This window comes from Mustela putorius, unplaced genomic scaffold (assembly GCF_011764305.1).
Source record: "Mustela putorius furo isolate JIRA1106 unplaced genomic scaffold, ASM1176430v1.1 tig00537350_pilon_pilon_pilon, whole genome shotgun sequence".
Taxonomy (NCBI): Eukaryota; Metazoa; Chordata; class Mammalia; order Carnivora; family Mustelidae; genus Mustela; species Mustela putorius.
The window spans coordinates 1850114-1856113 of NW_025422471.1; positions in this window are offsets into that span (position 1 = coordinate 1850114).

Below are 6000 nucleotides of genomic sequence, written 5' to 3' on the forward strand. Positions count from 1 at the left end.
AGAACCTCTCCACATCACAGTTGACGCGTCAAAAATCCAGTCCAATTAAGGTTATCTTTCAAAGAAAGAAGCGTCCCAGGGCGGTTGGTACTCAGAAGTCTAGGCTAAACCAAATCATGAAGTGATCCTTAAAAAAGCATCTTCTTCCATCAATTCTTAAGACACGACAACTCTCTCAAGCAGGTAAACATAAAAGAGCTAGACTAGAGGAACCTGGCACATAGCATTATATTCCAGGAAGCTAATTACTGGGACTGCTCAGGAAAATGTATGCAGCTGGAGAGGCCATAAATAGAAATACCTCATTCAAAATAATAACACAGAAAGCAAAATAAACAAATTTTTGGCTGCTTCGTTCTTTAACTAATGGAGAATGTTAAATAAAGCCTGAACTAACTGATATTTTCAAGACTTCATTGGCAGCTTCATTTCTAGAGATGATTATTAATTAATATTTTAAATGGCTATGGAGCCTCCCACATGCCAGACACTAAGCTGGGTAGTGGGGATAAAATATCAGAAAACAAATTAGTGGCCTATAGTTGCAATGGTGAGGGTTGGTAAGGAGCTGAAATGAGAAAGGAATGGAGTTTCAGTGGAAAACAATCAAATCTTGGGAGACAGTTCTCAGGATGAGGGGATTCAGTGGCATGACGTTCCCCATAAATTTTTATTCCTTCACTTTGCACTTTCCATCAGTCTTCTTCCACATCCCCTTTTGCCCAAGAGGATCAACAACCAGCCTAGAAGTAATGCTATGAGCTGTTTGGCAAAAGCTGAGGGAGTCACTTGAATTTTTTTAAACAATCTCAAATTTACAAAAAAGTTTCAAGTAATATGCAAAAACACTTATTTCTGAATCATTTGAGAATAAGTCACTTGAATTTTTTTAAACAATCTCAAATTTACAAAAAAGTTTCAAGTAATATGCAAAAACACTTATTTCTGAATCATTGAGAATAAGAGTGATGCACCATCACTCTCCAAGAAATTGATGTGCATTTCACAAGGATAGTTCTATTACACAACCACAGTATAACTACCAAAATAAAAAAGTTAGCGCTGGTATATTACTACCAATTAACCTGTGGACCCCCTTGAATGTCACTGGTTGTCCCAATGTGGATAGCCAACGATCTAATTAGCCAATGTGGATAACATTTGGGGGCCTATATTTAAGTCTACCACAGACACATAAAAGAATATACTTGTAAATGCATTTGTGTGTACACACACACACACACACACACACACGTGTACATACACAATACCTCTGCCCCTGAGAGCCTGGGAACAACAATACCCCAATATCAATGAATATAGCTAGTGACTAAACTTAGCTTCAGTCACAGTTTGGGTTTTCCAGGAGGTATACTCTAACACAGACTCTCATACCTCCCTCAGTGGGGCTGCCCAGGGGAGTCGGCTTGGGCAAAGTAGCTTCTAAGCCAAGGTACTCTCTGAAGTGACTGGGAGCTGACTTTCCGCCAGAAGAAAGCCAAGCCTTCTTGGAGAATTGTCTCATTCCAGGCCGACTAGGGAAGATCCAATATGAATCTAGAATACATTTTTGTGCCATAAAGTGAAAAAACACTCAAGGAATGAATGGTATCAACTAGATGCAGAGTCGAAGTAACATGTTCCAGTTTGGGCAAAAGCATTATCTTTCCCCATGAAGAAAGATATCACGCTTACACAGAGAAGGTCATAAGACCCAAATTAAAGCTGGGTTGATAAATTGCCATGGAAGATGTTTGACCTGGAAAATCTCTTATACTCACATAAATTCCAAGTATGTCAAGAGAGGAAACTTTGCTTTATTAAGCAATTGAGATTTTTAGCATTGCTGGAATTCTGGTCTCTCCTGACTGATACAAAAGGGCTCACGGGAAATACATTTCTGAGCCACTTCAATCTGAAAAGATTTTTATTTCCCCCTCACCTTTAATTAATAACCTGGCTCGATATAGAATTCTAGATTACAGACAAGTTTGATTCTATTTTAATTCCTGTTCCTTTGTATTTTCCAGGTCAAATATCTTCCATGGCATGATATCTTTCTTCATAGGGGAAGATAATACTTTTGCCCAAACTGGAACATGCTACTTCTACTCACAACCCACTGACCAGAACTAGTTAATGACCTATAGAGCTGCCAAGAGGCAGTGAAGCGTCACCCTCTCATCTGTCCAAGATGGAAGGAAAGCAGATTATGGAGAGGTACTAGACATGGCTACCATATTTATATTAGGAAGCCACTGTGAGATGTGTTCAAGCAAAACAAAGGAGTACCCAAGAAAAGGGAAAACATGAGATCCAGAAAACAAGGATTCCATACCATCAGGCCTGAAAAGCAATCAGTCCAGATTAAAGCAAGAAGATTCAGGGCTCTGGGAAAAAGTCATAAAGGGAGGAAAAAAATAAAAATGGAATTGACAGCCTATGAAGGAGGATTTGGACGAAGAGATCCCTGTCGGCAATGAAAAATAATCAAACAAGTCCTTAGAAAACAATGTAAATAAAAACCTGTGATAATCGGGAGAAATAAAAGTTGTGTAAGAAAGAAAATCTAATTACAGTCACTACTTGGCTGAGCGGTAACCTAATTTACCTGGTCATGACAAAAATACAAAAAATATTATATAACTACATTGGAGTAGAAATGAAAAGAAAAGAGATTTAAGAGAGTTAAATGCTCATCAGCTCATATCAAGAAGGCAATATTTAATGTCCAAAGTCAGTAAATCAAGGAATAAATACAGTATGTGGATTACACAGCCACTCACATTGACCCTACTATCGCCTTTCTAAGGAGGCTGTCTGCCTCCTGAGCTAAGCCCCCCACTCCCACCTCTTAGCACTCTGCCAAGCGTCCCAGCTGGCCAGAGTTAAGGTAACATCCAGCACCTGGATGACCCACAAACCCCACATGTTGAGTGCCTACCCACACCAAGTCACCCTCCTCTCCTGAGCTTCAGTGGAATGCAATACCACCAGATAGGGAATAAGGCTTCTGGAGGGGCCACCAGAAGGCCAGACGGCTCAGCAATAAAGGACAGAAGAGGCAGCTCCCCAAGGAGTGAACTGTGACTGAAGAGAAAAAGGAGACAAGAGGAAACCATGCAGGTAAATTTCCCTTCCTTTTCCCATCCGCACAGTATTCAGGGTGGGGTGACTGCCCCCAGCCCGCGTGCCGAAGTCGCACGTGGACCTGACACACACACTGAGTATTCGCCACGTAGCACATCACATGGCAATGCTTTGTAGCTCTCTTTTCCTCCCTTCTCTTTTGCCTCACCTTCACCTCTCTGGGCTCATACCCCCCAAATGAAGTATCCAAGTATTAATTCCTGAGTTCATCTGTTTTTAGAAAATCTAGGCTAAGACAGCATATTATTTTTAAATATAGAGATAAATACTTGAAGAAATGGCTTGCCTCTCTCTGGGAAGTAGGACTGCAGGGTAGGCAACGGGGAGACAGAAGATTACTTCTAAGCCTTCTGATATTACTGACTTTTAAAACCATCTCTGTTCTACTTTCATAAATAAAAATTAATGTGAAAAGAAAATAGGTAATGACTACCATTATATGGATTTAAAATTCCTCACTTACCTCTCCTAAGTTTTCCTCATAAATCAGAGAAACAAGCTAATAATCATTTTAGTAGTATTGTAATAATGTTGTGACGTAAACCTCTTGCATTCTTACACATTTTATAGATTTGTCTAAAAAAATCCTTTTATGAAAAGTGAAGAAAGATGTCACCTTAAAATCAATACCTCCTTGTATCCTGCCTAAAGTGCTATATTCTTGAAATGACAGCAAGTGCTTTATGGCAGAATAGCAATAAGTCAATCTATAGACTCATCTTAATAAATTATAGAGGAAAGAGAAGCAGCTAAAAAAAGAAACCATTTTATTTTTACATTGACTGTCTTTTGACAAATGGAACTGGGGGTGGAATTAATGATTTAATTAAACCACTTAATGTTTTATTAAAGTCAATATGGCCTAGTGTTCCTGTGCAACCATCAGCTTATCAATAAAACCTCATATTTGTTTTTGCCATAGAATTCTTAATTTTTATTAGAAGTGCTGTGTTACAGAACCTCTAATTGTTTTCAGGAAATCATATATGCCCTTATATTCTAAAACATTTCCATTAGGGGATCACAAAATTCTGCTGAAAAAAAAAAATCAGGTCAGGTTCTGAAGGCATGATTTATTCAACTTGGTACTACTCACCATGAGGAACTCTATTTCTGCTCTATTCAGCATCTCTGTTCAGTTTTTACAGCAAAGGAGGGACTCAAGGTCACCAGTGCAAAACCCAGTTGAGACTGATGTGTTCAGCAGGAAGCACTGAAGGACCAAAGATAATTTTCTTGCCCAGACCCTGTTAGTTTCTCCCTTTCTTTGGAGTATGTCTTTTCTCATGCCCAACTCCCCCATTCTGTAACCAGCACAAATTGCTGGACGTAAAGGGCCAGTTAGAGGAAGAAGAAAGCAGATAAGGAGAGGCCTCCAAGACAATTTACAAGAGGAACCTGTCTATTTTCATTTGAAGCATTGCGGTTAGATGGCAACAGTCCTGGCAGAGAGAGAGGAAGGGCATGGAGATACGAATCCAAAGACCCAAATGTGATCCAACACGTATGCATTCCCCGCCATCCTGGATGTGGTTCCCCTTCCACGACCTTCACTTAGAATGCCTGGCACAGTGGGAAGCTGTAGACCAGCAGTCATCAGTTGCAGAGGCCATGTCTTCATGACCACACGGCCCTATTATTATTTTTCCTCGGGTCTCTGTCTTGCTAGAGGGAAGCTTTCCAGACAAAAACTGCCTTCAGTCAGAAAGGAGTGTCTGTCCTTGCAATGCCGAAGTCTGTGCTCACAGGTCAAATCTTCTGTGGACGGGTCATGTTCCCACACTCTTAGAACGGGTGTCTTGTCTAGCATCTCACTTCACAGAAAACACAGAGAAACAGCAGAACGTTTTAATCAAATTATGACACACCTGCTTCAGGTTGATCTGAATGTGACATGTGACAGACTCATTTTCTCCACATTTTAGCCTAATGGATCTTATGACACTTAGTTCAAATTTTAAAATTCACAAGTTTCACATGATATTGACCAACTGCTTTGACTGACTTTTTAAAAAATTTTATTTATTTATTTGACAGAGAGAGATCACAAGTAGGCAGAGAGGCAGGCAGAGAGAGAGGGGGATCCAGACTCCACACAGAGCAGAGAGCTAGATGCGGGGCTCGCCCAGCACCCTGAGATCATGACCCGAGCCGAAGGCAGAGGTTTTAACCCACTGAGTCACCCAGGCGCCCCAGACTTGACTGACTTTTAATGTAATTGGTTTGCTTCATAATATGTATAAGTTTTCAACTATCCCCGGTTACTCTCTTTGCTTATATTCTCTCCCCTTTTTCTTCTATACTGTTTGTCCCTTATGTGATTTATTTTCTCACTTTTAAACCTCTGTCCAAGTGCTTTCACCTCCTTATTTTTACTTTGATCATGGAATATGGAATAGGAATTCGATTCTTTTTTCTCGTACTTTTCTTTGCCTGTTTGTTTCTAAGGGATACCTGGTAGGACAACAGGAGATTGGTGTTGACACTGGCATTTTAAAAACACTTAACAATGATGTAATACATAGATATGGATCTTCAGTAAATGATCCTTTGTCCCTAAAACACAGAAAAACAACACATATATTCCTACCATCAACTCCCAGAACTAATAACGTTTAATACTGAATTAACTATTCCACTATTTTCCCTGTGAGGGTAATTTAAAATAAAGCAGTGCAGGCAATTTGTGCTTGCCTTCTTTTAAGGAAAGAAGGAAAGGGAGGAGGGAGGGAGCGGGGGGGGGGGGCGACGGAGGGAAAGGAAGGACTAAAGTTCTCTTTGACAACTACCAACCTCATTTCTCATTTCTCTTTATTCTCTGCCCTACAGGCAACTCCCCCACACCAGGCA